Raw genomic sequence first — 10,940 nt, 5'->3', positions numbered from 1 at the left:
GGGGGTGGTTCTTATTAAAGTACTTGGGTTTCCCCAGGTCTTATAATAAACTGTATGCTCCACAAAAAAAAAAAATAAGAAAAGAAAACAAACAAAACTGTGCGATGCAATGGTTTTCATTATATTCACAGGATGATGGAGGTGTGTGAACTGTGTCAGCGTTCTGTGCACGGGAGTGAAATCAGCATGGTGTCGGGCATCTTCGTGGCCTTCAGCAGCATCATTCCCTGGTGAGCTTGGAGGATGGCCTGGAGATCTCCGAGAGACAGGAGGAGAGGGCCCTCACTGGAGATCTACACCTGGGACTCCCACCTGGGTGCAACTTCAGAGCCTGGACTGTTTTCCCTGGGGCACTTCTCCCTGCCTCTGCTCCTCTCTTCTTCCATATTTGTGAGGAAGGGGGTGGTTCTTATCAAAGTACTTGGTTTTCCCCAAGTCTTATAATAAACTGTATACTCCATGAAAAAAAAAGACAAGAAAAGAAACAGACCTGTGTGATGCAATGGTTTTCATTATATGCACAGGTACGTGCAAACATCACCAGAGTCCATTTGAGAACATTTCCATCGCCTTAAAAAACTCCTTACTCTTTAGCTGTCATTTCCATCTGCCACATCCCTCTCCCCCAGCCCGAGGCAACCACTGATCTACTTTCAATCTCTATAGATTTCCCTTTTCTGGACTTTCATAGGAATGGAATCCTATAGCATGTGGTCTTTTGTGACTGGCTTGTTTCACTCAGCATAATGTCTTCAAGGTTCGTCTATGTTGTAACATATATTAGTGCTTCATTCCTTAACATGGTTGTATAAATATACCATATTTTGTTTATCCATTTGCACATCCCTACATAATTGAGTTGTTTCCATCTTTTGGTCATTACAAACGATGCTGCTAAAAACATACAGTTACACATTTCTGTGTGGACATGTGTTTTTATTTTTGTTGGGTATTTACCTAGGAGTGGAATTGTTGGGTCATACGATAACTGTATTTAATCGTTTCAGGACCTGCCAGACTGTTTTCCAAAGTGGCTGCGCTACTTTATATTCCCACCGGCAGTGCGTGAGGGTTCCACCTTTTCCACATCTTGCTGACCTTTATCTGACTTTTTGATTCTAGCTATACTACTGAGTATGCAGTGGTATCCCTGTGGTTTTGATCTGCATTTCTCTAATGATGTTGACCATCTCTTCATGGACCTATTTACCATCTGCATATCTTCTTTGGAGAAATGTCTATCTGCATCTGTTATAGGCTCAATGCGTGTCCCCCAAACTTCAATGTTGGAGCCTTCCCCCCTAAATCCGATGGTCTTTTGAGGTGAAGACTTTGAGAGATAATTAGGTGTAGATGAGGTCATTAGGGTAGGCTTCCATGATGAGATCAGTGTCCTTATTGGGAGACAAGAGAGACCAGTTCTCTTGTTCTCTCTGTCCACCGTGTGAGGACACAATGAAAAGGCAGCTGTCCACGAGCCAGGCAGCGGGCCCTCACCAGAAAGTGAATCTGCTGGCACCTTGACCTGGGACTTCTCAGCCTCCAGAAATGTGAGTAATAAATGTCTTGTTTAACATACCCAGTCTGCGGTATTTTGTTATGGCAGCCTGAGCTGACCAATACAAAATACTTTGTCAATTAAAAAAAAAATTGCTAATTTCGAGTATACAGTACATTGGTTAGACATTTATATAGTTTATAAAACAATCCCCCTGGTCAATTTTAATTGAGATATTTATTTCCATTATCGAGTTGTAAGCATCCTTTATATATTCTAGATACTAGTTCCTTTTCAGACATACATGTGAATACAAATATTTTCTCCCATTTATGTGTTGTTTTTTCACTTTCTTGATGATATCCTTTGAAGTACAAAAGTTCTCAGTTTTGATAAAGGCCAACTTATCTGTTTTTGGTTGCTTGTGCCTTTGACATCAAATCTAAAAAGCCTTTGCCAAATCCAAAGTCATGAAGATTTCGCCTCATGGATCCTTCTAACAGTTTAATAGGTTTAACTCTAAATTTAGATCTGCAATACATTGCGAGTTGATTTTTGTAGATGATGTGAGAAAAATACCCAGTTTCATTATTTTGCCTGTAGCTATTCAGTTGTCCGATTGCCATTTGTTGAAAAAATGATTCCTTCCCCCATTAAGATGGTCTTGGCACCTCCGTTAAAAATTCGTTGGCCATATATGCGAGGGTTTATTTCTGTATTCTCAGTACTGTTCCAGTGTATTATGTAGCTGTCTTTATGCTAGCACAACAGTCTTTTCTCTTTTTTTTTTTCACTTCTAGAGAAGCTTTTCTTTTCTTAAAAAAATAATTTATTAATTCTATTTAGTTTCAAGTATGCAGTACATTGCTTAGGCATCTATATAGTTCGTAAAAGGATCCCGCCAATTGCTCCCTTCCTCCCCTGGCCCTCCACCTAGACCACATATTAATGTTAGCTGCATTCCCTATGCCACGCTCCCCATCCCCGTGACCTTCCATCAGCTACTGATTTGTACTTCTTTAACCCTTCACCCCATTCTCCTAGCCCCCCAAACTCCCCTCCTCTCTGCCCATCACTAAATTGTCCACTATATTTGTAATCTGTTTTTGATTCGTTTGTTCTTTTTGTTCCTTAGATTCTGTAGATGAGTGAAATCATGTGGTATTTATCCTTCCCTGCCTGGCTATTTCACTCAGCATGATCATCTCTAGGTCGATCCATGTCATCGCAAATGGTAGGATTTCATCTTTTTAAATGGCTGAGTAATATTCCATCATTTATATGAACCATAATTTATCCAGGTCAACTCAGTTTAATTACATCTGCAAAGACCTCTTTCCCTTCGCAGAGAACATCTGCAGAGATTAGGACTTGACGTTTTTGGATGGCCCTTATTCAACATATTTCATTGTTATCCTGTCTACCTGTGGTACCCTTTTCTTCTAGTTTCTTCCTCGTCTGTAACACTTCAGGGTGTGATGAGCCAGAAATCACAGATGAAGACCAAATATATATGAGGAATATTTTTTGTCACTGAAATGATTTAACATCCCGAAATTGTAGCACCGTATGTAAATCTATACCTGCTTAACTTTAAGAACATTTAGAAACTCTTCTCATTCACAGCTCTGACCCTAACATGGTGTTGATATCACCGGATTACATCTTTATACATTGTATGTCCAAAAACATAGACTAATATATATATATATATTATTTTTTACTACATTAGTCTCTTCAGTCAAAAAAAAAAAATAAAACAGTGCAGCTACAAACCAAAGTCACAACAGTACTAGCTCCTTAAAAGAACTTTATTTATTTTTATTAATTTTCTTAAGCGAGGCAACCCTTAGTTGACCTCACAGATTGCAAGGACCTTGTCATTTTACAATCCCTTATTTTTTATTTTTTTTTATATCTATAGCACCTGGTCTTCCAAAGCAGTCTCCCATCCAAGTACTAACGAGGCCCGACCCTGCTTAGCTTCCGAGATCAGACGGGGTTGGGCTTGCTCAGGGCGGCATGGCCATAAACTGTAGATCCTTTTTAAAAATTTTTTTCTTTATCCTGTGCAGGTTGACAGGAAGTAAACGGATCCTCTTGGTTTTGTTTCCAAAGTAGTCAAGTTGAGTAAGTTCTGAGGAGTGGGAATCAGGCCAGGGTTAGCACAGCAGCTGGAAGCCTGTTCTTACCCTTTCCTTCTTCCCATTGGCTCCTCACCCTTAAATATGCTTGGCAAATTTAAAGGAATTTTTATTTCTCTCTCTTCACATCTTTTGCTATATAATCATAAGCTAAGTGTCTAGGATTTTGAGACTAATCAGGGCCCGGTACATTGGAAGCTTCCTGGAGAGATAAGATCTAAAAGAAGGAAAGGGCAAGAAGGAAGGAAGTGACTCTGAACTTAGGCGATGATAAATTTTTCAATTCATAAAAAGCGAGCGCGTATTATACTTCTGTCATTGGAGTAGAGGGCAGAAGAAACAGAAGATAAAAGTAATGGGATCACGTGAAGGGGGTGCATTTACCAGATGCGGTAAGGAGTTCGAATCTAGAGATGCAACTTCACAAGACTTAAAGGTTTAGCTTTGAAGTCATACAGTTTGAGTTTAGATTTCAACCCTGTGGATAACTAGTTTTGTTACTCTGGCAAGATGTTTAGTCTCTGTAAGGTTCTGAATATGCTCATGTTAACAATAGTATATATTATACTAACCTGTCAGATGGATAGAAATACATATACTTGCTAAGGGACTCTTCACGTTATTCAATCCCTCTGTATGCTCTTCGGCATTACTATCGTTATCAGTGCTATCATTTAATCCAAAGATGACTGGGAGCAATTGCATTTGGCTGACTAGGAGGAGCACTCATGATAAAATCTCCTGGTGTTACAATGTATTATATAGCAGGTATTCAATAAGCATACAACGAGTCAACAAATGTGGTAATGTATAGACCACTTGGGAAAAGTTTTGTGAAGAATGCACCTATTACATGATATACAGTGTTTAAAAAACATGCACGAGATGTTGTGTCAAGCCACTTAGCAGCAAAATTAAACAGACATTCATATTCACTTTCTACCTTATCCATTGCCTTAGAGGAGTGATGAACTAGGATTTGAATGTGGCTAATGATAATCATTGCTGGCCACTTATTTTCCATGCTCGCTAGTGAACAAGTCAAAGCATTGTCCTAAAAAGTAAGAAAAAGTAAAAATAATGCTGTATCACTCTACCCAGCATATTCGGTAAAGAAAACTTTGAGGTAAGGAACAATTTGAGACGTTCTTCACATCTTTTAAGTGAAAATGAGTATTCAGGCCTTATAGGCTTCACATTTCTCAGTCAGCCCGAACGAACAGAAAGTGTCTTCTTTTAAACGTCGAGACTCAAAAATCACTGGGAAGGGCTTCTCGTGTTCTTTGATTTTCATCATATCATGCAGGGGAGATGGAGGAAACGGCCCCGGAAGCTGAATGAAATGGGCTGTGGCACTTAGTGTTCTAATGCCAATATCACTTCCTCAATTGTTATGCTAGGGATCTTTAGCTTGAAGGCTGACACATATGGTGACAATGGCTTTTCAACTCTCTCCAAAGTGTGCTCACTCTTCCTGTTTCGAGAGTTCTCTGACTCTCTCTACCAGCGGGTAATTTTGCAGGCTTCTACTTAGGGAACGCAATTCATGGACAGTATTAGACTCTACTACTGCAATAAAAGGCTCATTGAATGAACACAAGGTTGCCTGACACATGTTAGAGTCTGACTCCCCATCCCCAAACTCTAAACTGAATGTGATTCTTCAAGCCCTATCTGTATCTTCTCTTTTCACCCCAGGAATCTGAAGTATTATTTATATCAGGTAGCGGAAAATGTCTGTTTAAAGAATGGAAAGTAATTTTTTGCCCCTAAAGAGAACTGAGTTTGAACAGCCCAAATTCCATAGAAGCTCACAAGGAAGCCCCATATAAAATTGATTTAAAACCATAACTTTCATAATGAAAAGATTATACTGGATCTGGGATTCTGCAATGAGCATTCCCACATGTGTCAATGTATAGCGCAAGCCTGGCTGTCTATGCCTGCGTCTTTTCAGGCTTCTTTCAGATTCGCCTGGACTACTTTCTCATTGTCTCATTCTAATGCTCTCTCGTTCTCTCTCTCCTCTCAATCGCTTTTATTCTTGCATCCTACTGTCTTGGCTAGTCTTGGCTTTTCCTTATATGGATCTTATAACAGCTAATGCTAGATAACACATTGCATTTATCAACAATACAATATGAGCATTATTGTATTGCTGACTCTGTTGGGATACTGTAGCTGACTAGCCATTCATAGCACAGCACTTGTTCTTGGACTCTCATTACTTGGTATTATATCATTTGAATACAGGTGGCTAAAGATCATTATCATTTTGCCTGCATGTAGAAACATAACTCTTTTTAAAAATACAAATATTGCCATACATAAATCATATGTGTATATATATATACACATATATATGCATATATACACTTATCACTCACCTGAATTTGACTTCTAAGGAGGTGAATAAAATTAATATCCTTTTATCCTCTTTCTACAAAATTGAAGGTGAAAATCCACCATATGAGAATAGAATAGAGGTGTTAAATATCATATTGGATTGTAACTCGCAGGTTTTGAAATCAGTCTCCACTAAGTTTGTGATCACGTTTAAGTACCTCAAACTTTCTGTGCCTTGGTTCTCTCAGCTGAGAGAATGGGGATAATAAAGATAATGATAATCAATGTTTTTCAGTGATAATTACAGTGGAAAACTTAGAACTGAATGTCTGCTACATAGTAAATAGTAAATAGTAAATATTCATAGTAAATCTTCAGGACATAATACATAGTAAATATTCAGGACAGAATAACTATTACCATAACTAGAAATAATACAACTGTCTGCTGATGGGACATGGCTCTACTAATAGAGGTGTCTTAGAAGAAAGTCACACTTAGCTGATTTAGCATGATTTTTAGTTCATGCAATGCCTCAGGTACTATGCTCTGCACTAACAATGAAAATAACAAAGACATGTTTATTTTTATTTTTTTGCTAGAAAGATATCATCGCTCCTAGAAGACGGGGGGCATACAAAAGAAATTTCTTTGTGAGATTGGTAGAGCTTTTACCATTATGTGGGTTTTCAGAAAAAGTTTTATAAGGTAGGTGTTACTTAAAATGAGTAATGAGAATGAAAGTTGGTCAAGTAAAAGAAGTTGGCAAGACCTTTCCAGGAACTGGGAGATATGATTAAAAATAAACAGTAGAAGAAAAATGGTATGCAAGTAACTGTATATAGTTAAACAACTTTTTAGAGGAAACAAGAAATGTTCACAGAGAAAGAACTAAGGACCAGGTTGTAGGGACATGGGCTTTCCTGCTAAAGAACTCGGCTCTACTTCCTTTAAAGAAATTTAGCTGAACTTTTTATAGGGTAGCAAAATAGTAATTGACATGTTCTACAAAAGAGTTGGTAAGATACGAACAAAAGCCGTGGAACAAGAAATAGAGTGAAAAAAGTAAAAGAAATATTCAGGAAACATTTCTGTCAGGTCATATTAGGTGTGATTATTTGGTAAAAGGATACATGATATCATGGGTATCCTTAATTTTTCTGGTTTATATTATTAGATATTTATACCATGGACACAGATATATAATATGCTATAAATAATAAATTAAGAAAATTATAAATTCTGAGCTCATTAAATGAGTCTGTGCAAAAGACATTTGTGTATATATTCCTCAAATTCAAGGAGGAGATTGAGTCTGGAGATACATCTGAAAATCTTTCATAGTTGAAATAATTTAAATACAATGGATCGGCAAGGTGAATATGGAGAGAAAAAGCAGTAGGTCAGGATCAAACATGGAGGACCACAAAGCTCCCCAGAAGACTTCATCTCCACAAAAGATGATGAGAACAGATGGTCGAAAGGCAAAAGATGAATGTGTTGAATGAAGGTAAAACAATAAAAGGAATAAATCAGTTTAAAGTAGAAATGAACATTGTCAGATATATCAAAGGTTTCTAGTAATATAAGAAAGTTAAAATCAACCATTATATTTGTAATTGGAAGGAAATTCATAGGATTAAACAAGTAGTATTAGCAGATGATGAAAATAGAAAACATGCCCTGGGATGATGCTGGGGAGTGGCAGGACAGGGTGAGGTCGTAATGTAAAAATCAACTTTTTATGAAACAACTACAAATGAGAAGAGTAAAGAATGTTGACAGAGAGGGGAATAAGAAAGACTTGACCGTGTTTATGGATGGAAAAGTAAAGATCATGAGAAAGAGGTACTGTAGGACGGTAGATGAGGTGACTGATGGAATAAGTTCTTAGAGAACCAGGAAATAAGATTTCCCATGGATAGAAAGAAAAACATCTTGTTCTATGAGATTGGAGAAAATAATATATGTGTATATAATATGATTGGTAGATTGAATGCAAAGAGATGGAAAAACAATGAAAAATCAAAGAATGGGTGTAGGCCGTAGATCAGATAACAGGGTGGCAAGGAGAAAAGAGTAAACATATAGGAAGATGTGGCTCAGAATAAAAAATAAAAAATTGGAATTTAACACAACAGAATGGATTGAGAGGGAAACTCTCTCTCTCTCTCTCTCTCTCTCTCTCTCTCTCTCTCTCTCTGTCGCTCCCTCTCACGCACACGCACACGCACACACACACACACACACAGAGTACACAAACAAATAAAAGTCTACAATACGTCTGTTAAACAGGTACTAGTTTAATGTTTGGGGAAGTTTGGGGAGCAATGAAAAGACCATAAGATCTAGTAAAACTGCAGCATGTAAGCTTTGCACAAAATGACACTTAGAGATGACTCTCTGGTATTGTCACCAAAATCATAGCGACCAGAAAGCCAGCAGGATCAGGGAACAGTGAAGTAGAAAGTCGAGTGAGAGTTCCACTAATATTCTTCGAGGTTAGAGACTACAATGGCTATTCAACAATTTTTCAAACAAGTTGGAAATATAAACCATTGACCATACTGACCTTACCAATTTTCAACACCCATCACTCACCTCATACCACTTCCCCCTTACTCATCTCACAGTTGAGTGCATATCATCATAACCTCTCTCTTGCAGCCATCCTGAATCCCTTTGTCCTTTCTATCCATTTTTATTTTCATTACATTTGAATATCACAAGCACGGCAAAACCCCGTTTTCTACCTGATTTATGCTGAAACTTTAAAACCGAATTTCTCTGATAAAAACAGTCAATATTGCCAAATAGTTTAACTTGACATCTACAATGACAACCCCAAGTGAGTTCTCAGATATGCTTTATTATTCATCTATATACCCACAATTTACTTTCTGGTTCTCTGAAAATACCATTTCATACCTTTCCCTCTCTTCTCATATAATTGTGAGATCAAAGCTATAACAGAAATTTCCACGTTCTCCCACTATTGCTTTTACCAGAAACACTGGAATCTGGACACCCATACTTTGCCTTCCCTCTAGTAACAATGAAAATCCTATCTGTGTTCCTATGACCAGCCCTTCTGCTTAAACGCTGGATCCACTTGTCTCTTAATGCGCTTTGCCTTTGGAGTCATCCGCTTTCCCTCCTGCCTCACTGATGTGTTCTCTCTTCCCTAGACTATCCCTAGCAGTATATAAACATGGTCTTATACCTCCCATATTAAAAATAATAATACTAATGAATTAAAAATTGTCCTTATCTTCTGTAACTACTTTTTTTTTCTCTCTCTCTCTGCTTCAAGTAAAACTTCTCATGAGGGTGTTCTATATTCTGTATCCATTTCCTCTCCTCCTGTTTTCCCCAGAGCCCACTTCAATTGCTTTTTGCCCCCAACTTCCTACTAGAACCTTTCCTTAAAGGGGGTTCTTCATGCAGCAAAGCAAGATAAACTGTCAACACGACATTTGAGTCAATCACTCTTCACTCTTGAGTCACTTTTCTCTCTGCTCTGCTAGGAGACCATTTTTTTTAAATAATTTTCTTCTTCCTTCACTTTTCTTTGCTGATTCTATATACCCTTACCCTCTTTTGAGTAAATTTCCTAAATGCAAAATTTAGCTACAATCCTCCCTTAATACTAACCTCTCATTTTGGTCTTATATTTTGTTTAATTCTAACTAGAACACTATGTATGTGATATTATTATTCCCTTTTACAGACAGAGAAAATGAATCGCAGGGAAGTTACACAGATAATAAGAGCCAAAGCTAGGATTTGAACTCGAAGACTAGCTGTAATTACAAATACTGCGAACTAGCTTACTGTCTGCATCCTCAGGTAATCAGATCTTACCCCTGTAACTTTAAATATCGTTATGTATTTATACTTTCCATGTCAATGTTGCCATTTGGGAGCGATTTGAACTTTGGTGTCACCCTGATGGCATGGTGGGGATAATGACGCGGAAGTGTAATTAGCGTTTTTCTTCGGTTCTTCTCCACAGGCACAGTGAAGCATCACAGCTAGATTTAGGAAAGATTTATTAAAGGTATATTTTAGAAAGACAGAACACGCTCCAACAGAGGAACCTGTTTTCAGCAAAAAAAGCTGTAACACCCACAGAAGTGGGAAGGTCTATCTTATACTTGGGCCATGACGGGTGCTTAGAAAGGCCTTCCCGAGTGATTAGTACACGAGATCATTTTGAGTGACACTTGGCTGTTAGATAACGCTTTGCTTAGTGCGCATGTGCTCACCCAGAATTCAGTCTATTATAGTTAGATGCATGAACTTCCAGGCATACACATGGTATTTGAATGACAGAATCATGAGGCTGAGGTAGTGGGCAGATTAGGGTAGTACCTTCCCTGGATGTGTCCGTGGCCACATTAAACCAGCTATAGATTATTGCCCTCCTGTTCTTTGTCTCTGGAGATGCAGGAGGGATTCTCTAATTACCAATAGGGTGTTCTTCAGGAGGTCTCTAGGCTGGGCCTCTGTTCCTTTATTTCCTTGTCACTTGCGTCTGACTAGCTACCTAACATTCATAACTCTAATCTCTACCGCATCAGGGAACTGCTTTTCAACATGTCTACCCAACTGTCTAATAGATATTACAAAATCAATATCCCCAGTATATAAACAGAATAACAACCCATGTCTTTGTCTGTTTAGGTGGCTATAACAAAGTACCATAGATTAGGTAGTTTAGAAACAAATGAATTTTATTTCTCACCGTTATGAGGACTGGAAATCCAAGACCAGTGTGCCAGCACGGGTTCTGGTGAAGGCCCTCTACCAGGTCGTATATTGCTGACTTCTCATTGTGTCTTCACATGGTAGAAGGGACGAGTAAACTCTTGGGGGACTCTTTTATAAAGGCGGTAATTCCAATTATGAGGGCTCCACCCTCATGACGTAAGCACCTACAAAATACTCAA

The 10,940-nt window shown here is 38.2% G+C and overlaps 1 pseudogene; it reads right to left on the bottom strand.

Annotated features, from left to right (window-relative positions):
* Positions 1-3,413: 3,413 nt before the first annotated feature.
* LOC118609093 lies at positions 3,414-3,532 on the bottom strand (annotated as a pseudogene).
* Positions 3,533-10,940: the final 7,408 nt, after the last annotated feature.

This window comes from Rousettus aegyptiacus, unplaced genomic scaffold, assembly GCF_014176215.1.
Source record: "Rousettus aegyptiacus isolate mRouAeg1 unplaced genomic scaffold, mRouAeg1.p scaffold_m13_p_10, whole genome shotgun sequence".
Lineage (NCBI taxonomy): Eukaryota > Metazoa > Chordata > Mammalia > Chiroptera > Pteropodidae > Rousettus > Rousettus aegyptiacus.
The sequence above is the reverse complement of the archived record's forward strand: the minus strand, read 5'-3'. Positions and strand labels throughout refer to the sequence as shown.